The sequence below is a fragment of the Corvus kubaryi genome, unplaced genomic scaffold (genome assembly GCF_017639235.1).
Source record: "Corvus kubaryi isolate FWS band 111438036 unplaced genomic scaffold, C.kubaryi_AGA036_p1.0 76, whole genome shotgun sequence".
In the NCBI taxonomy this organism is placed as follows: Eukaryota; Metazoa; Chordata; class Aves; order Passeriformes; family Corvidae; genus Corvus; species Corvus kubaryi.
In genome coordinates, this window is record NW_024582063.1 from 15353812 (window position 1) to 15375187 (window position 21376).

Genomic DNA, 21376 nt, shown 5'->3' on the forward strand with positions numbered 1-21376 from the left:
AAGCAACCCTGAGAGGCATCATGGATCTCAGCTATGTGTTACAGCCGTGTAAAATTCACTTTGACATTCAGACAGCTTTCATTTCTTCCTGTCTGAGATGGGAGTCAGTGAGCTGGAGAAGAAGAAATTGTGTGGATTGTGCAGATGGGATGGGGTACCAGTATGAGCCTCATACTGCAGCAGGAAGTGCTTTGTGATTTAAGCTAATGTCTGGAGAAATGGTAGTCTGGTTAGGCAGCAGCAGGCAGGGGAGCTGAATTTTGTCTTTGGAAAAGACAGTCCTGGAGAGTGTGTGTGAAGGTTTTGAAGTCTAAACCTGTGGCTTCCAGTCTCACAAGACTCTGCTACTTCCCTTTGAAAGGGGCCAAGCAGTGTATGAACTGGGTAAACCAGAAACCGTCTGAACTGCTGCAATGAAAACTCAAAGCCCCTTGTCAAGCATGAGGGCACGACCAGAAATGGACATAATCACATTCATTTAAGTAAAACTCTGTGGTCTGTTTTATTTGACAAATTATTATAATTGTCCCATTTGGAGGCAGAAGCTTTGAAATAGTTTCTTAGCTATTTTCATAATTTACCTGTCATTAGGAACCTCATGAAGACAGTATTACCACTACATTTGTTGATAAAAGCCACACACATACATTTGTCTCTGTGCAATCACACCCGTGGCTGGAGATTATTAACAGGGTCACAAAAGCAGGCATTCAAAACAGGATCAGTGCCCAAATTAACACTGCCCAGGCAACTTGTGCTTTGTGCACCTCTGCTCTGATAGTTTTTAATTACATTATCTCATATGTTTTATGCCTCCTTTCAGGGCTCAGGATACACAGCGTTAATGAGCAGCTGCTCAATGTTTTGTTTTACCATCACTGATGAAGACACATCCCCTTTCCTTATTACTGGTAACTAATCAAACCCTGCTCTGAGGATGACATGAATCACTTCCACTTGTTTTTTTCTGTGGTGCTGGCTACTGATGTATCTTATCACTTCCCCCTCGAAATTGTCTTCAGAAGACGTGGTGAATTGAACCAGGGTGCTGTTTTCCACTCACTGGAGGGAATAAGAAAGTCGAAAGAGGCTGTGAGTTTCAGAGGCCCGTATGCGATTCTGAGAACACCCTGTAGTGTGAGCCAAGCTCTGCTCACAGAGCACCACCGCTGTTGCCTGCAGCTGCTTTCTGTGTGCTTCTGCCAACCACACCCCGAGATGACATATCCGAAGAAACACATGAATAATGACTTAGTTGCTTTTGCAATTTTCAGTCTCTTTTGTGTTTACAATCACTGTCTTCATTCTCTGCAAATCCTTCAACTTGAAAAAAAAAAAAGAGAAGACTCTAGGATTAAAAAACCCCAAGAATAGAGGAGCATAAGAGATCTTGTAAAAATCCTCAGGGAGTTGAAAATAATCAAATTAAATTAGCCTGCCAGGGACTATATTATAATTGCACAAAAACGTTGCATAGGCATCTTCAATTCTAAAATTTATGTATTTTGCTTGCTTTTGCTGAATTTGAAGCCACAAGAAGGTTCTTTGCAAGTGGGTGTGCATGTGTGCCTGAATGTATGTGTGCAGTGTCCTAAATTAAAAAAAAAAGTAGCTCAAAACAAGTTTTCCATCATGTAGCTACAGATGACTGTGTATGAACTATGATAAGGTTTGGAACATTTCAGTTGCACAGCTGTAGACCTCTGCCCCTGAGTTAAAGGAGTGTCTGACAGTAGCAGGAGGTTGTCATCATTAGTAATCTTCCGTAACAAACAAATTTGTGATTTTCTGTAGAGGGAGAAGAGACACCCACTCTGCTAACACCTATTCACAGATCCTTCCCTTCAGCAGAAGATGGGTAACAGTTGGGATCACGGGCATCTAGGTTCTAAGGGCTGGGTGTTCTGCTGGGTGCAAACTCTTTTGCCAGTGAAGGACTGAATTACTGAATTTGTTAGATCCGCTTCATCTACCTTGGAAGGAGAAAGGAAAGAAGAACAACAACAAAAAAATTATAGGAAAGACAGAAAATACATAAGAGTTCAACAGGAATTTTCTAAGTGCAGCTGAATGTGGCAAGGGGTCTGTCATTTCATCTTCCTTATTCTCTGAGTGGCAGTTGCTGAATATTTGTCAAAAACATACTATGTTGGTTTTATATAAAGAAGAGGCTCATTAAACTGCACTAATGACCAGAAATCCCGGGGTAGATTGATATATTTTTGAAGTTTACACAGGAAAACATACAGTGACCCCTAAGTAAAATTGTACCTGAAGCTGATGTATTATATGTGGAATTGATTTAGAAAGTTTTTGTTTAACTTATTTCAGAGAATACCTGACAGTCAACTGGTGAATCCACTGAAGAGTATATTATAATGCAAGGAGAGTCTGAAAACTTGTGATTCCCATTCTGCTTTTCAGTCCTTGCTAGAGAATGGGGGCAGAGTCCTGCATCTTGATGAAAACATTCAGGCATCTTCAGCAATTAAGTGTTTGTGAGTGAGCTTTTCAAACACACTTATCTGTTCATCAGCTAAAACAGAAGTTGCCAGACTCTGTCTAGCCTGTGTTACGATCAGTGTGCTAAATGGTTTCCATGGGTGTTAGATATTTCCAAAGGAAGAGTAGAAGTCTGTCTCCCAGGGGACAGTTTTGGAATCACTCTATTTTCTTTCACCTGTCCTCTTTGCGTGTCTCAGTTATTATTTGCTATTATTATCAGAGGCTGGAAGCTACTCTAAGTTCTGCACAGTAATAACAGCAATTGGAGCTGAAATTCTAGTTATGGAGATGGAGACATGGAAGGAAGAACAAAAAACTGAAGGAAGAAAAGGGCACAAGCAGTGGGACTTTCTGGTCACATTGTCTTTCAGAGGACCATCCTGCTGGCTCCTGTAGGAACACTGACTTCCACGAGGTATCTCTGAAGGAGCACAGTTGTCCTTGAAGAGAGCTGCTGCTTAGAGAACATATGGAGGTGAGGAAAAAAGAACAAGGGGCAGGTGCAAGAAGTGTACATGACCAAATCTTGAATAAGTATGAAAGGTAAGGATGGAGATAGTACATGGCAGGAGCCTTGAGTAGAATTGCAATCAAGGGCTCTTTATCTGACTTCTTTATGAAAAACTGTATTGTCTATGGGAACAAATACAGCGTGGTTTGATGCCAAGAGGTTTGCTGCATGGTATCAAATAAATCATCTTCCTCTTGTATGATGGTCTCTCAGGTATTTTTTTGCCTGAAGTCACCTAAGTTCTTCTTGTGAACGCCTGACTTCATTGAAACATACCCGGCTTTGTCTTTCTGTTTACTCCATCTTCACTTTGTCTCAGCTGATTCAGACGTAAATTACTTCTTATTCTATGAATCTCACTATGTATCTTTTGTTTCTTGGAAACATGTCCACCATGGAAACCAAAGCTGCAGTGAGATTTTTTTCCGAGGGAGCCACCATAAGCCCTTTGGAATCATGTAGTGTTTTGCACAGTGACTTTGTGTCCTATAAAATGTCACCTCTCTTGGCTGCCCTATGGGCAGCCTGAACAAGCAGGAGGAAGAGGAACTCTGTGCTGTCACTAATGGATAGGATCACAAAACAGAAGACCTTGAACCTCAATAGAATTGTCAGGTGTGCTCATTTCCAGCTAGAGTGTTTTGAAGTTTGGTTGGAAAGAGCATCCAGAGCCTCCTTTGGGATTTATGACAAACCTGACCACCACAGTTGGCTGCTGAGCTTACCCTGGCTTCAAGAAAGTGGCGAGGCAAGCTGTGGCTTGCCACATGTCTAGCTGAGGTTCTCTGAGTGCCACTGCACTGCTATAATATATGAATTTTTGTGATGACTGCCAATTTTTGAACCTCTAGCATAAATGAAGTTTCATTTCTTTGTGCTGCATTGAATTTGTGAACCCACTTGAACAAGCGGGTCTTGCAGAAGCTGTGTGTTATATCCTAGATCTGACAAAGCTGGTGAACTGTGGACAAAGAACATATTGCTTTGTGAATCACAGTGAGCTGTTTGGGACGCATTTAAAGTAAAGGAGGAAAAGACTGTATTTTCGTACACATATTTAAGTCAACTGCCATTTCTTTAAAGTACTACTACTTGAAAAAATTCTCAAGGAGCCCTTATGTGTAGATAAATTTCACCTTTTGGTGATAAAACAGACCAAGGCCAAGAAATCAGAGAAAAGGGAGAATTCTATGGATGTACTTTGGGGAACACTTCCCAAGAGTTTCCTCCATGTATACATAATCCACAAAGATGATGAGTCCTGGGGAGGAGAATTCACTTTCTGTGATTTTAGTGCTAATCACTGAATATGCACATGAAAATGCGGGTGCGCATTTGAAGATGCATTGGTCTAATTTTTTTTCTTTTGGTTTGAATTGAGGTTTTTCCCCTTTTGCTGTTAACTGTTTCTCTCCAGCCTAGCTCTGAAATACACATTTTGAAAGGCTTTGTACGGGATGCCTATCTCAGATTGAGCTGAACTCATTAATCTTCTATAGTATTGAACTGAAAGGATTAATGGAAACACCTCTTCTGGATTTGTAGTTATTTTGACCCTTCATTTTTATTTCTAATTTCTAGCTTAAATTAATAAACCCCTTAGAACTCACCACCTGGTTTCTAATTAATTAATGATAGTTGTCCAGTGTATTGAGTCTGGCTGGGACAGAGTTGATTTTCCCCATGGCAGCCCTCATAGTACTATGTTATGTGTTAGTACCCAGCAAGGTGTTTTCTACAACAGCAATGTTTTGGCCGCTGCTGAGCGGTGCTTGCACAAGATCAAGACTCTCTCTCCTGCATTCCCCCACCTCACCAGTAAGCAGGGGGTGGGCAAGATCCTGGGAGGGCACGCAGCCAGAACAGCTATCCAAACTGACCAGAGGAGTATTCCATACTGTATTGATATCTGCTTACTAATAAAGGCTAAGAGAAAGGAGTAGGAGAGGGGGATTTTTTTTTCTATAATTTTTATCTTTCAGAGAAACTGGGAGGTGGCTATACATTGCCTGATGATGGGATGGAGAGAATAAATCTTTTATTTGCCTTTGCTTCTGTGTGTGACCCTCGCCTTTGCTGTATTAAAGTGCTTTTATCTTGGCCCATAAGAGTTTTTTCATCTTATTTTCTCCCCCTTGATCTGCAGAGAAAAGGGACTAGTGGAGGGGCTTGGTGGGCACCTGGTGTCCAGCCAAGGTTAACCATCACATCTGGGAACTGTATTGCTCCCTGGAGCTCACTGGTGACCTTATTTAAAGTCTTGTGATCAGCAAGGTGCCTCTCCAAGCTGCAGCTCCAGAGCTCCTGTAGACAAGCCATTACATGAGAGTCTTTGTTCTCCGCAAAGATAAAATAAAATGAAAATTGAGGTTTGAAATTCTCAGGTGGCAGCAGTAATCTGGAAAGTCTGATATAGCCATGTGCTAATTCTCACAGTTCAGAAGGGAGACAAAAGAAGACCATCATCAATTCATAAGTTAATTCAATTCATCAATTCAAGTAATCAATTAATTGTTTTTACAATTGTGATTCTTGGGTATTTGATTTACAATTTGTTGTGCTCCTGAAACTGGCACCCTCAAGATTTATTCAGCCTTTGGTCATGGTGCTCTTCCAAGCTAGGCTGCTAAATTCCTCTGCAAAAGCACATTAGGCAAAGCAAAAAGGAATAGGAGATACCAGTCCAAGTCTTAACCACAAGGTCTCCATTTCACTTTTTAACCCAGGAGCTCCATGAAAGTTGTTTTTGCATTGCAAACGTAGCAACTTCTACCTTCTTACAGGATGAGGAAAAAACCTCAAAAACCCCAACAGAACCAACAAAAAACAAGCCACGCTCACATAACCCAAGAAGAACACCTCAGATACAAAGTAGCTCATCTCCAAACCAAACTCAGGCATGATAATTTGATTTGTGCCAGCCGAGACACCTATTCTTGGCCCTCACTACACTCAGTCTTTTCTCTACTTTGCAATGACCAAAGAAATTCTATTACAAGCAGTGGTTATTAAACCTGATATTTCATGAAAGCTGGCTTTTCACCTAGTAATAGCACCTATATATTTTCAAAAGTGGCACACTTCAAGGTTAAACTCTGGCTATGATTTTGAAAAAGGTTGTATTAAGGTAGCAGCTTTTTGTGCAAACATTTGCAGTTAATTGCAGAAAACCTGAGTGTGGCATCAGGGCTGAAGAAACAGGTACAAGTGATTTACACTTCAAAGATTTCCCAATAAACATCAATCCAAGCATTTTACACTTGATTCCACTATAGCTTATATAGGTGTAAACCAGGAGTAATTTTATTGAGGGCATGAACCGTGCAAGGCTAAAATGGTGCAAAGCAAGCTCCATAAAGATGTCATTGTTTTAGCTGAAGCCTTGCTGGCACTCTTTATGACTGGGAATAAACCATTTCACTTAGTGGCAAACACTGGAACCTGTGCCAGTGTGTTTGTATTTATTTGATGATGTCCATTCACACAACAGTGGCTTGTGGAGAAATTATGACCAACTGTACATGTGACTGGGAGAAAGATTTTTGAAACAGGTGTGATAATAACAACTATTTCTAGTAGAGGAAGACTTGGGAGGGAAGTGACGTCAAGTGATCACTTAGTATTCTTGGTATTAAATTAAGCAAAAATACTTGTCAGCTGAAGTGAAAACAAAATTGAATGGAAAATGTAAAATAAAATGTAAAACATTATTTTAAAATGAAAACAACTCCAGGCAATGGTTGTTCAAGTTTTAGGCATATCATGTCAAGATCCACAAGCAGCAAAGCATTAACTTGAATATGTAAATTTTAATTTACTAACTGTTGCAGTGATTTCAATACCAGGTGCATGAAAGTGGTGTAAGGGAAAGGGGAAGCAGACCCACACTTAATTGAAGGGGGTACTCCAGCTATTCAAGCAGTTCAGAGATCCCAGCACAGGGCACCTCTGCCTTTCCTTCTTCCAAGGACTTTGAAAGGATTACCAGAATGCAATTCATCTGCAGGCTGAGGGTATTTATTGTCTGAAAAGCTGCCTTTCACTGACTTGTGTGTATAGCATGTTTGTGGAGTAAGTGGGGAGTTCTCTGCAGTGTCATTGATATTTCAGAGTAGAATGTTATTATCTGACCTTGTCATTCGAGATTCTTGGAAGACATCTGAGTGTGAGGTTTTCTTCTTAAGATTAGAAGTACAGTCCTGAACAGTGTCTGCATGAGTTAGTCTTTCATCACTGGACTGGTAAACACTGCTATTTTTGTTTGTACATGCAATAATTGAGTGAGTCTGAAATTTCTTTTAGGACATTTCTTGAGGTAACATTTGCAGGTGCCTCTGAAAAAGATGTTGTGTGGGGAGAGATTTCAAATGGACTTTAAAACTCAATACAATTAAAAATTTAATTCAAGCACAGATATGTGCTATTTACATCTAAATACTATCTGTGATATTTACTAGATTGCAACTCTGTTTGAACAAAGGAGACAAAGAAATTCTGATTTTTCTTTCCTTAATAATACCAGTGCAAAAAAAATAGGAGTCTGGATGGCAGGGATAAATCCAGTTCTATTGTATATTTTGACCAATTTAATCTGATGGATAGTTCAGTAGATCAGACTTCTAGTAACAATAGGCTATTAGTGCTGTGTAAGTTCAAAATATCTTGGGAGGATGAGGGCCCAGTGTTTTATTCTGAATTACAGAAAAAATGGCGCTCAGTCATTTTGTCTGAGTGCTTCAGAGCCAACACTGTCTTGTGTGTCAGTGAAGTACCTTTTCTTCTCTTTCAGGTACAATACAACCTCACTGTTCACAATTCAGGGCAAGGGGGGGTTCAATTGAGAGGACAGTCACGGTTCTGGAAACATCATAATGATATTGCTGCTTCTTTTACCCTGCAAATTGCCTGTGACATTTCACTTGAAAACTAAGGTTTAATAAAAAAGGGAGTCCCTAGCTACAACAGTAGTGGCATACACAGGACAAGCCTTGAGAAAAAAGGGTTTTTAAAGTTAACCTTGGGAACAAGAGAGTTGTAGGCACGAAGATGCTCTCAAAGGAGCAAGGGGAAGAGGGGGAACCTCTGCTACATGTGCACTGCTGTCAGAGTGACAGTCCCACTAGTGCTATGAACTGAAGGAGGCACAGGGTGAGTTCACAAATAAAAGCTATCCTAGGCTGGTTGTAGGATTCAGGAGTGGTTGCAAAGTTTGATGATCTTCTCAGGTATTACCACGGCCCTAGGCCCTAGGGTATATCACTGTGTCCCGCAGCTGTAGAGGAAGAGGAGAGAAGATCCAGCAGGCAGGAATTGTGCAGCAAGATTGATTTATTTAATTATTTTTCAAACTCTTTTATAGACTTTTTTCTTCATAGTCTAATTGGACAAGGGATCAGCCACCCCTTGGGGTGATTGGCCAAAATCCTAAAACATTCATTGTCAAAATATTTTTCTACTGTACTATAAACAAGACTTTTCAAGGCTGCAGGTGTTTGGTTGTTTGCATAACTCTGCTACCTCTTCTGTGAGAGACTCACGGGCTTAGAAAATAGCAAGAAAATCCTTGCTAGCAGCATTTTTGTATCCACACTCAGGGAGGAAAAAACTGCTGTGGCACTGGTGCTGCCATCTCATAAGTGCGATAGCAAAATGAAGCTGTGACTAGGTGAGTGCAAAATTTCATTTTTTATTAATATTGTACATAACTCAGGATATTTTTAAGCTGCAAGCAGATTAATAAATTTGTCTTCTTACTTAAATTTCCCTCTATAGTTTCAAACACAAATGTTGTCCAAAGTTCTTCCTCTTAAAATGTGCCAGTGAATAGAGGTGTTCTTGTAAAGACACTGAGGAAGCCGCATTTTAATGCAAATATAGGATTCTTACATATACACATAGAAAAATTGTCAGTTAACAAGAGCTGGTGCAATATGATTTGCCTTCCCAGAGACTCTGATCTCCAGCCATTAAATTGCCTCCAAAGGCCTCAGGCTAACAGGTTTTCTTTTCAAGCCCCAAATTCACGTCTTTCCAGGTTCCTGCAAGGTCCTGCTCCCTCCTCAGAGATACTCTCACTGGTGAATGACTCTTCTCTGTTACTGCTAAGTAGAATATAAACAAAATAGAGACTCATTCTGCCAGCCAGGGCACTCAGAGGATTCTTACTGATATGCTGGCCAGGTCAGTTACTTCAACCTGTGGGGCTGCTTGTGTGGAAACAACGTGATAACACGCATTAAGAGATGTCTTTAGGACATGAGGCTCACTTCTCTGTGAAGCAAGTGGCACTATTCCTGCTTTGTTAACTAAAAGAATGTATGCTAGTGCACATGGAGGTTTGTTGCTGTTGCTCTGCTTGTAGTGCAAAGTCAGATTCGGGGTAACCACAATGTTTTCTGAGCCAGCAGTGCAAAACATGCCTGTCCCTTTTATTACAGGGTAGGGATTATAACAGGTGGTGTTGAGGGCACTTTTAAAACATGAGCAAATGCAGGACTGTAGCAAACATATGCCCTGTTACTACTCCTCAGAAGGTCTTGAGAAAATCATCTAATCTACATCTGCTCCTCCCCTCTGTACATACAGATACAGAACCAGTTCTGTCCCTAAAGAGGAAGCCATGTGGGCTAATTAATGAGTATTTGTAAAATACTTTGTGGACGAAACCTGCTACATTGTATAATTACCTGATACCAGCCAGATCCCAGGGGAGCTCTCCAGATGGCTGATGCTCCATCCTTCACCCCTGCTGCTGAGGCCAGTGCTCTTCCTGTGCTCTTCCAGTGAAGCAGATGAGGGGGCCTCTGGGGCATCTGCATGGTGCTTTCGGTGATGTGACATTTTACTTCTTTAAATGAAAGAATAATTTTGTTATCTCTGCAAAACTCAATATTTGAAGTCTGTCTGTTTCCCTTTGATCTTCACTACCTTGATTCTTTTTGTTTGCAGTGGGACCATGGTGCTGAAAGGAGCACAGAAGAGGAGGCAGGAGAGTTGGAAGGAAAGCTGAACCCTGCTTTTCCCATTATGTATATTTTATGGACAGGTGGTCTCCTTAGTGGCCTTGTTGCAAAAAGCGAGAAGGATTTTGTCTTTCTAACCTTATCAGCACTTATTGCTTTAGGGTTTTTTTTTGTTTGATTGTGTTTTGGGTGGTTGTTTTTGTGTTGTTGGATTTTTTATTTGTTTGTTCATTTGTTTTGAATAAAAATCTGTTGATGCAGAATGTATCACGTAGAATAAAACAGTAAGTTGCTCTGAGCACATGGGGCCTGGTTCAGGTTCCTTGCTGGCTTCCATGTTATTTCTTCATCCATGCCAAGACCTCTCACCACAGTTGACTTTGCTACAGCAATACTATTTTCTGTTCGCCTTAACTTTAAAAGCTGTCTCTTAGTGAACTGTCTATGTTGCTGAGAAGGAAAGGAACCAGGCTGCATAAAATTTGAGAGCATGCATTCTGTGATCAATGTATTTTGTAAGAATGACATTAATATAACCCAGGGATAAAAGATGGCAAAGTTTTCTGAGAAGAGCTAATGGGATGATTAGAGATGAGCTCCTCTGGGAGCTTAAACTGTTACATTTTTAAAAAGAAGTTTAAGTTTGGCTTTAGTAGTCTGATCATGGAATTAATTTAATTTACAGACTCTGCAGTACAAATGTCCCCACAGGTGTCTGTCTCTGAACACAGCTAAACCACACTGAAGACAGGCCTATTTCTCATCCTGACCATAAAGGTGACTGAAGCAGATGAAGATCTGTGGTCTGATCCATCTTCAATCAGGTTTAAAGTCAACAAGACAAAAAGAGTCAAGGACTGGGAATTAAAACTGGTCTGGTTTATACTGGAAATATAAAGTAGGTTTATTACAATGGATGTTGTAAAAGGTGTATGATAAGCTCTGCCTCATTGTAGATTGGAAAATCTAGCCAGGCATTTTAACTTTCAGTGGGAACTCTATGCAAAGAACAGTGAATCTGAAGAAGTCCTCTGGCTGAAGGTAAATCAGAGGCCAGCTTAGATTACTTTTGGGTGAAGCTTTCAGTCCAAATACATCCTTGTTCTGCCGGTTCCTATGGAAAGACCCCAAACCTCAAAGTGAACCTCAGCAATCACCCAAATTCACATGGCCAAAACTATGTGGATCAGCAAACAGCAAATAGTACTAATAAATGATGCAGGAGTCTGAACATGTTTGCAGAGAAAAGTGGAGGAGGCTGGGGAACTATTTCCTTCAGTATTTTGGGATCTGACATGAATTAAATTCCCATGAATGCTGGAGAGATAGCAACTTCAGGCTTAATAGAATGCACTGTTTTTATTGCCTCTGTGCTTTCCTTCAGCATGGCATCACGTCTACATATGTGCAGGGTGAAACCCAGAGTCTGATCTGCGAAAATGGGCAATAATAATAAGTTAAAATCATCAGAAGTACAAGAAAACCTGCTCACATATCACAGCCCTGAAAAACAGCAAGAGCAAAGATCAAACCTGAAAAAAGTGTAACTCTGAGTGTAAAACAAGAGAAAAAAGCAGGGTCCAGACAGCAGAAATCACCAGAGAATGGCGGGGCAGCAGTGGTACTCCCCTTCTCTCTTCCACCAAGCATGACCTTGTCTCCTCTTTCAAGGTGAGAATTTTCACCTTGCCTCTGATCAGCCCTCAAGGATAGTCTCTTCTGTAGGCAAAGGTACTCAGTAAGTTTTTTCCCCATGTTATTCTTCACATTTTGGAGGATTTCATGTAAACATGCACAAGTACCTCATTATCCTGTGCTAGGGCTCTCGTTATAGCTTCTCTTTGTGCAGCCTACAGAAAGGTTAGGCTGCCTGATTTTCAGAGGTCTGCTTGACCCATTGTTTGCTGCCTTGGATCGCTTGGAAAAATGTCTGCACTCTACATAAAAGGCTTTCAGAAAGTCACATTGAATTATCTATTATATACTATGTGTGTACATATATCTAAATATATATAAATAGGTGTTCATCTGTGCATATGTGTGTAGAGTCCCTTTTGCTTGTGTAGCTGTGCAAACTGCCTTACCCTGAAGATCTGCCAAAGAGAAGCCTTCTGCAAAATGTGCGCTGCAAAAATCCTAGGCAAGCGCTCTGTTACAGTGGGTCCCTTTGTGCATGTGCTCTTACAACACATCATCTCAGCCTTCTCCTTCCAGACTGAATCTTTCCTCTTGAATCCTCTCTTCTTTTCAAGGGCTAAGTATGCTTCCAAATAAGGACATTAACCTGCACAGTTCTTTCCACACAGGAAGAATGTTGGCCTGTCTGCTGAACATTTTAACAAATGTTTTGGGTTCTTTGGCTTTTTATTATTCTGCGTGACACCACCTGCTGTAGATAATTAACTTGTCTACTTCAGTGTGCTTTTTGTAGGCCTCTCTCTCTCTTAATTTTATGTTCACAGGCCACAATACTGCAAGCAATATTGGACTGTAGCTCTGCTGATGCAGCCTCTTGTGGCTCCTTCTCTGACCTGGCAAGTACTCCTGGCAGAACGATATTCATGGATCAGCTGAGATGCTGGGAATTGAAGGCAGTTGAAGGCAGGGACTGTAGCTTTACTGAGTACTAAACCTGTGCTGGAGGCTGCACATAATGAAGAAGCTCCAGTGCACTCTTCATGAGGGGCCTAAGCCAGTGGCTGTTTTGGCATTAATATTATCGTCATTTTTGCTTGCTACCAGTGCTCCATAGCAGGGACACATTACTCCAGTTCCAGAAGCAAAGGGAAAAATTTTCTGCAGTTGTCTGCTCTCATTATAGCCTTAAAGTTGTCAGAGAAAGAGATTAAGGCTGTGTCGTTCTTGGTTTTTGTTGCTGTCTTTGCCAAGAAAATGAGTTGTCACAAAATCTTAAGACCTAATCTCATCTCATTAAGAGCCCCTCTCAGCCTGAGACTTAGGGGAGTTTTAATGAGAACAGACATTGATGCAGAATGAGCGTGTTCTCACTGAGGCTACTCCAGTGGCAATCTGCATACTTCCAATTCTTGGCCCTGCTGGAATTTAGAGATATGTTTCTACTGAGTGGCGAAAGTGAGGCATCCATTCTAGGTTCTGCAGCCTCCAAATATTCTTTAGGGCACGAAATGAGTGATATAAAACCATCAAGCAAAAAGACAATACCACGAATGAATGTCCACTTTATTTACATATAGACAATGTCTGCCTGAGTCTTTATGTGCACAGAGAAAACACATTGTTAAACAATTCCTTTGAATATGCAGTGGGCATATAACATGAGGTTTTTGGTCATCATTGAAGATGGGAGTGGTGTCTTCACTGTCAAGACCTCCTTACCAAAGAATTACCAAAAGTAATTCTTAAAACTATGAGGCCCACCTCTGTTTGGAAAAAGCAGGTATCTCTCCAACAGTGATTGTGTCTGGGAGATACTGTCAAAGTCCAGTGCCTAGAAATGTCCCGTGACCTCTTGGGACCTGCTGTACCACATTTCATGCATAAGAGGTTATACCCATTGTTGTAGAACCGTAAATAGATTGTTTACAACATTTTCTCAGACTAAAAATGGCTCAAACAGTGGCATGGGGCTGCCTTGGAAATATGTAAGCATGAAAGGAGTTGCTGTGTATTTCTGAGATGTGCTCACATCTCAGCTGCCTTCAAAGTAGCCCAGGGATCTTTGTAGGTGGAGCAACAATACATCTTTAGCCATTTATTTTCAGTACTCTAGTTGCATCAGTAACCTGACTGTGATCATAAACCAGCCTTTTAAACTCCAGTTGGCTAAAGCCTTAATCTGAATGCATGCTGTAGGCTCACAGACCTCGATAATGACAGCTGGCATGGTATGAGAATGCTTGCTTTTTTGAGATGTAGCACATGAATGGCTGCATTAAGGCGTTAGCTCAAAACTACATCCCATGGATCAACAGAAAGCTGCACGATTTCTTGCTCTTTCCCTAAATGACCAAAGCAAGTTATGTCTTTCAGAAAAGTTAGTACAACCTTCTGTATGCAGTTTCAATCTTCCTGCATCTTGGTGTTTTACCTGCCTCCTGATTTAGGTGTTTAAACTCTGTTTTATTTTATCATTAGGTCATTTAGGCTGGTGTCAACAGTTCAACCATCATTAAAGCTTCTGTAATGCCTCTAGTGTCTAATGCATTAGCAAAGCCTTTACCAGGGCTATACAGGAACTGCTCCTGTGAGCAGATAGGAAGGGACCTACACTGATCTTCATTTTGCTAATGCTCTTTTGGCTATGTGACTTAGTGCTGAGGCTTTGAAAGTAAAAGGTTAAAAATGCTAATTTCTTGCTGGATCTTCAAGTCCAACAGCCTTAAATATAGGGCATTTAATCCATCAAGGGACTTCTAAGGTTTGCCCATATTAAACATCTGACCACCAATATGTTTTAAGTGAAGGTGGAAATTAGATTTAAGTTTTACTTGAAGGCAGAGAACAATAACAAAGTCCTTTTGGTCTTTTAGCCTTTTTAAACATCATCCCTTATTCTTGGTGCGTATTCTAAAGAAAATGCAGCATGAAACTGAACTCCTCATTTTGGTCCAGGTCCTTAGCCTAGAAAATGTCGCAAAAATTGCAAATGGTCAGTTAGGCCCTTCAGATACAAATATTCATCCTCATCCAGTGGAATCATGGAGATCTGTCAGTAAGCCAGAGTAGTTGTCCTTTTATTTTCAAACTGTAGAATTTACAGTAACCAAAGGCTTGGATATAACATCAGCATCAGTATACAGTCAGCTGAACTTCACCAGTCCTTAAGCTTTTTCTCACAAGGGTTCTGTGTACCACAGACTGACATGAGAAATCTGGAATACCTTTAAACCTTATTTTGCTATACCTTTATGTGAGCACTCATACCAGTATGAGTTGAAAGTATGATACAGGTGATACTAGCTGCTCTACAGTGTCCCACAACACAAAAAATGGGTAATAAATCATGTTTGGAGTTAATTGGGTAGGTACCACAGAAAATATGACAATGGACGTATGTTTCTGCATTTATTTACCGTTCTGCCTTCCCTTCCAAATGTTCATCCTTGATTAAACCTAGAAATGGTACCTTCAGTGAATATACTAAAATATATGGACTAAATATACTGATCTTCTTGACATTAAATTTTATCCCTCAAAACAAATAATCAAAAAATCTAGTTTTGATAGACTTCAAGTCAAGAAGGTTATCTGTGGAATTCAGCATGTGAATAAAAATGTGCTATAGGAACATTACAGGCTATTGCATATATATATATGTTCCAAGATGTTAAGAAGCACTGAGAGGTGGCCTGCCTAGCAGGAAGAAACTTTCCCTAAATTTCAAAATGGTTTCTAAGCTTAGTGATGGCTGGAAACAAATGACTGGTGCCTTCACTAAGTGTAAATTGATGCTCCTTGCTGACAGAAATCCCCACTGAAGGTAAGCAGGTTGTGAAGTGCAAGGTGAGGCCTCAGCTACTCCAACTTTCTTTTTGTGTACCTATCACAAAGCTCATTCTCTGCTTATGCTGTAAATATGGGTAGGTTACCCGTGCCCATGCCAGAGGTAAACATGGTGAGAATCCCTGCTGATACGAATCCTTCTTCTGGCTCAGCAGGACATCTCCAATTAGCTATCATTTCCTCTTCTTTTTGTTTCAAAGTCAAAAATAAAGTGTAGCCTAAAAAAGTGAAATAGCTATTAGATGCCCCAAAATAAGGATTTCTTTTTTCTTTTCTAATTTACACACATACACACTTCCCTGTTTTCAGCCTGATTGAAATTTTGTAATTTATTAGTTTTGCAGGAGTATATTTTTGAACTTTTGCTGACTTCCAGCTTCAAATTCCAGGGAGCAGCCCAGGGAACTTAACATCCTTCCTTGTGTAGAGAAAGAAGCCTCAGTCTGAAGGACAACAGGTCCTTCCTTTAATTTGAAACCAGGTCTGGTGTTCTCAGGAGGGTGTCTTCATTCTGCTAGTGCAACTTTGGCATGCGCAGGACAGCAAACAAGTGTGAATGCAAAGAGAAGCAGAAATGTTTCAAGGAGAGACGAGCATGTCAAAGCCTCAGACTTCTTTTCATTTCCTTTGATTAGCATTTTCATTGCACTGGAGCAATCAATGTCAATCAGGCCACTTTGAGTGGGAAAGAAGGACAATATTCCCTTCAAAAAGACCTAGGAATGAATGATGATATGTTCAGATTGATTGATCAAACACAAGAAACTTCCATCTTTCTCTAAATGTTTTGCTTCATTGGTAACAAAGTGATATACATGCACATAATTAATAATGTTAGTAGAATTTAGTGCCATTCTTAATATTAGAAACAACTTATTTATAGAGGTGACATTCTATTCCTCATGGTACTTCTAATGCAGGTACACAACTGATATAACTGATTTTATAATGTTAACAAACATTTAACAGCCAATGCAGTCATGAAGTAATGTGGTTATAAACATTTATGTGGAATGTTATAAACTCTCACGAAAAGGTAGTGAACCAATAGCTGGAGCTTAAATTGCACACATAGACACACACAAACACACAGATGAAATGAAAAAGAAAACTTTTGCGAATGATGCTTTTCTAAATGTTGATGTGCATGTGCTATTATTTATAAAATATGAATCGTGATGTTGACAATGTAAAGCACCCGTTTTAGAACCACATATGTTTTTTCTTAATTTAAAAAAAATCCACAGGGCACCTGTAGCTCATGTAGAGCTACTTGTAAGGACTGCACACTTTCCAGCCTTCCTAATTACACTGGCGTATGGCCACAGAACTAATCCTCCTGAAGAGCCCTCCTCCAGCCTCAGCCAGCTGTTTTGGACAACTCCCACTGGAAAATTGGAATCCTCCAACAAAACAAGGAGGGTGACAGATCCAAGCTGAGGATTAATTCAGCTGGGGCTAGAAGCACATCCTAGAGACAGAGATTCTTTCACCAAGTGTTTAAATAACTGCTCAATTTCCCTTGGGGTGAAGTTGCTTAAATTTCATCACTTCTGCTGAAAATTACCCTTGATAGGGTTATCTTGAGAGAGATCTCCCAGGAAACCATGGCCAAAACTACTGGGGGATTTAAGAATTAAAGAAGCAGCATCAGAAATTCCCCCAGAACCAATCAGGACTTGAACAGCTCCTGGCTGGTGACAGAACACCCAAAACCCCTAGGAAAAGCACCCACCCCCAAGAGGAACATAGTTTCCCCTGAGCAGAGACCATGGAGTGATCCATCATCTAGCACCAAATCCAAGGGGTTTCTCTCCAAGCTCTCTGCTCCCTTTCTCTGATCTGCAGGATGTGACCTACTTAAAGCCAGCTCTAGAGAGGAGGAGGGGAGCTGATGTCAGCCATGCAAATCAGACTGATTTATATTCTGATGCAATCAGCCACAATCATGAAATCCACTTAGCAGGGTGAGGACTCCAGCTACTTTGTTCAATTACACAATTATCATATTCCATTTAATCCCCAAATCAATTCCTGTATTTAGAATTATTTAAGATGCTTCAGCAATTATACCTAATGAGGTTCTATCAGTAAAGTAAATAAATGATGTGGTGTGCCAATCAGATGGCAGCAATGCCAGCTGAAGGAAAAGGAGCTCCTAAGTCCTCTGCATCATGCAAATGAGTGTTTGGGTGCTATAAAGCCATTTGCTTTTGCATTGGTGAGAAGAAAACCACCGAGTCCAGAAATGTCATTAACCATTCAATCATTTCAGGGCTGTGCCACATTGGACACCTGCAAAGATAATGACTGCTCTTTTTGTTGGCTAGTTTGGCCACTTCATTTCCCCGCTTAATGTTTATAAAAGGCTCTGAAGAGATAAAGCAGAGAAGAGAAATGTCTGATCTTCCCATAATCAGGATCAGCTGTTCTGCCTATAGAGAGAGGTTTTCAGACCTGTTTCAGAGGGAGGGGCAAGTAAGAGTAGACCGTCTTAGACTGGAGAAGAAACCTCCAGAACACTCCCTGCTCTCACAGGAAGCCTGTGCAGGTTCAGTGGCTGGAGCTGTATGACAATACCCCCTCCAACTTCAGGCAATCTTTTTTTTCCATAGACAGACTGGACTGTTTTAGGGTCTTCTGATGCACTCTAGACTTCACTGAACCTGTTGTTGTGTATGGTCTGTCTCCATCAGGATTATGTTTTCCTGTGGGAAAAGCCACCAATTTTGAAAATACCATCTCTGCTTTTTGGCCATTTTATTTAATTCTTGCAGTTTTTGCTTCATGTCAGCTAGAATATCTGGCTTTCAGGCACAGAAGATTATTTCTTTATGGCATCCCATTCTGTCTTGCAGAGCAAAGGGCTTTAAAGCAAATGCCAAAGCACAACTTTCTACAGCTTGAGCCGAAGAGTTATTCCTTCAGCTTGGCATACAAAGCTATGACATTTTGATTAAAAAGAAGCTTTTTTAAAAAACAAAAGCTATTTTATAATCTCCCACACACACGGCATTGAGAAAAAGTAGACCTAAATGACTGGATAATGTCTTTTTCAGCTGCTGAGCACAAATACTATGCAAACCTACTCCTCTACAGAACTGCTGCGAGGGAATTACTGGAGAACACCATGTAATTACTGGCTGCAGTAACTGCAGTTATGTGTTAGATTTGACAAAGTCATTAGAGCTGGTGGGTTTAACAGTCACCATGAGACAGGCAGAGATAGTAAAGTATCATCCCTGGAGCTGGGGCCTGAGATGTTAAACCCACAGCACCCACAGGCACTGTCAGGTGGTCAGTGCTTGGTTCTCTCTCTCTCCCCCACTTGGCTAGGGATGGGCATTGTAAGAAGATGCTGCCTGGAGTCTTTTCTGATCAAGCTCATGTGCCCAAAAAAGCATTTGTTCCTTTTTGGTGCCTGTTTCTTCCCCAGGGAAAAAAGCAAAATAAGCCTGAAATTTGTTCAATTTAGGCTGGTATAGGTCAGGAATTACTCACTGGGCTCAGTGTGATAACTGATATCAGCATTTTGTACCCTACCCAGCACATGTAATTAAAGAGCTGATGGTTAGCAGGAAATTGCATTTAATCTGTGTTCCCATAATTTGCAGTGTTACTGTGGGGGTGATTCTCTTTTGCTCTCAGCCTTTTATTTGATCTTCCTGCTGGACATTGAGAAAGGATCTCAAATGACTGCTCTGTTTGCAACAGAGTAGGCTTCCTGGCTGTGCTGTCCCTGATCCCAGCTCCTGCACAGCCCTGGCACAGCACTTGGGGACAGATGAGCCTGAGGCCAGGGGCTGCAATAAGTAGCCTCTTGGTAAATTTGGATGGAACTTTGAGCAAACAGGTCTAGTGTGAAGTGTCCCTTCCAACCCAAACTGTTTTATGATTTTATGATTCTATGATTCTATGATTTGCTCCTGAAAGTTCAAACCCAGGTGGATGTTTCATCAGCTCCTGCATTTAGTGGAGGATTCACAATCAAGTATACTTTCCTCAGGCCTTTGCAGCAATCTCCAAATTTACCCTGACCGAGCTGACAAATAGTGGGATTGGAGCAAAGAAAATAAAGGGTTGGACCACTTAAAGAGAGGAAGGTGTCTTGTACTTAGAAGTTGATCTTCTGCAATCTGACTTGTGACAGGAGCAAAGTATGTTGCCAGCCCACATTTTTGACTTTTGTTGAGCATTAACGCAACATGGGGCAAAACCCAGATTTCCTAAATGAGGGATATTTCAAAAGAAAATGTGAATTCACCAAGAGACAAACAGGAAAGAGGAGTCAGGGAAAAACTGATGAAACTTTTCAGAGGCCACCAAGAGACTAAGAATGTTGCAGCCAAGATACCCTTGGAGAAATGGTGAACTCCTGCCCTGTTCCCATGCCATAGTGAAAAATCCTCTGTACAGTGGCACCGTGTCCAGCCATTCAGCTATTTCCTGCATGCATCTGACTGTGGTACAGCACATCACCAAGCCACTGAACAGAGGTAACCTGTCACTACATTTGGATTTTGGCATCATGGGTTTTGGGAAACAAAGAGGCAAGTTTTGGGGTAAGTTTGTCTCCTAAAGCGACAGCTGGAGTTGGAAGAATTTTGCCCATGGAGGATGCCGAAAATATGGTGAGGAATATATTGTGTGCTGATCTATAGCCTACAGATGATGCTGCAGTCGCTCTGGCATAGTTATTAAGAACCAGCCCAAATGATATTAATAGAAGTAAAACATTACTGCTTAATGATACTGTGCCGTTAACAAAATGCCAATAATGGCAGGATGGCATTACATATATAGATTAGCCATTGAGTGTCAACAAACTAATGAGTTATATTTATATCCCTGTCTGATAATGTTTATCGGTTGGGGAAAGCAAGGGAGACTGTATGTTTTATGGGCGGTCTAATATTAGAAGTAATTGGGGTTTGTGAGCCAGAACATCTCCCTCCATTTAATATGATTGTTACAGAAATCACATGCTTTTGATGGCTTTGCTCTGAGGCTGTGTGTGGTTTAAAAAGGGCGAAAAAGAAAGAAATGTAGAAATGACTGATAAGTCAAAATGTAACCCATTTTGCCCTGTGTATGTTCTTGTAATGCTTTGCACTAATTTTTCCATCTGAAACAATCATTAAATGCTTCTTATTTTTTGTGTGTTCTCAGCTCAACTACCTCAGCTCTCTCCTTTCTTCTCTGCAAACTTTTATGAAGGCCACTCCTGAAATGAAGATACTACACAGATTTATGAATGCCAGAACTTTATAAAAGCAACCAGCCAGGACGACTGGCAGCGAAGCACATTGTAGAAAGTCTTCTCAGATACCCAGCAGCATCCTGAGCAGGGCATATCATTGCTATGCAGAAATCCTTTCATTGACTGTTAGACTTCAGTGCCTCAGTGGAAACAGGATTGCTGGCACCACAAAGGCCTTTGGGTGCTACATGAATGTGAGTCATTTACAAACACCTCAGAGATGTGTGTGGGTGACCAGTGCTTAAGAAAAACCTAAGCAGTTCTTAAATAACCACAGCTGAATTTCTAATGCCATCACCTTAGATATATTCATTTTTTAATTAAATCCAGTTTGAATTAATGCATGAACAGTGCTGGGGAAGGGTCTGACACTTGGAAGGCCCCCTTGGTAGGGAAGTGTCTCAGAAATAGAACATGAACTCTGTCTCTCTCTCCTCTCTCTGCATGTTGGAGATAAGGACACTTGATGAATTGGGTCCCTGGGGGAATCCAAACAACTATTTGGTACCTGTTAGCCTTGGATGTGGCACTCCAGGGAACTCATGCAATTAGACCACTAGGAAGCTCTGGTGATCCAAAATGAGCATGCTGATTGATTTTAAGTGTTGGAAAGAATGTTGCCTGTGCTTCTCACTGAGCCTTGAATGCCAAATA

The 21376-nt window shown here is 40.8% G+C and overlaps 1 long non-coding RNA gene across 1 annotated transcript in view; it reads left to right on the top strand.

The window, feature by feature from the left end:
• LOC121675923 overlaps positions 1-21376 on the top strand; it is a 60091-nt gene that overhangs the window by 31493 nt on the left and 7222 nt on the right. The window contains exon 3 of the long non-coding RNA XR_006020282.1: positions 9965-20916. This is a non-coding gene — a long non-coding RNA (uncharacterized LOC121675923). The remainder of the gene's footprint in view (positions 1-9964; positions 20917-21376) is intronic.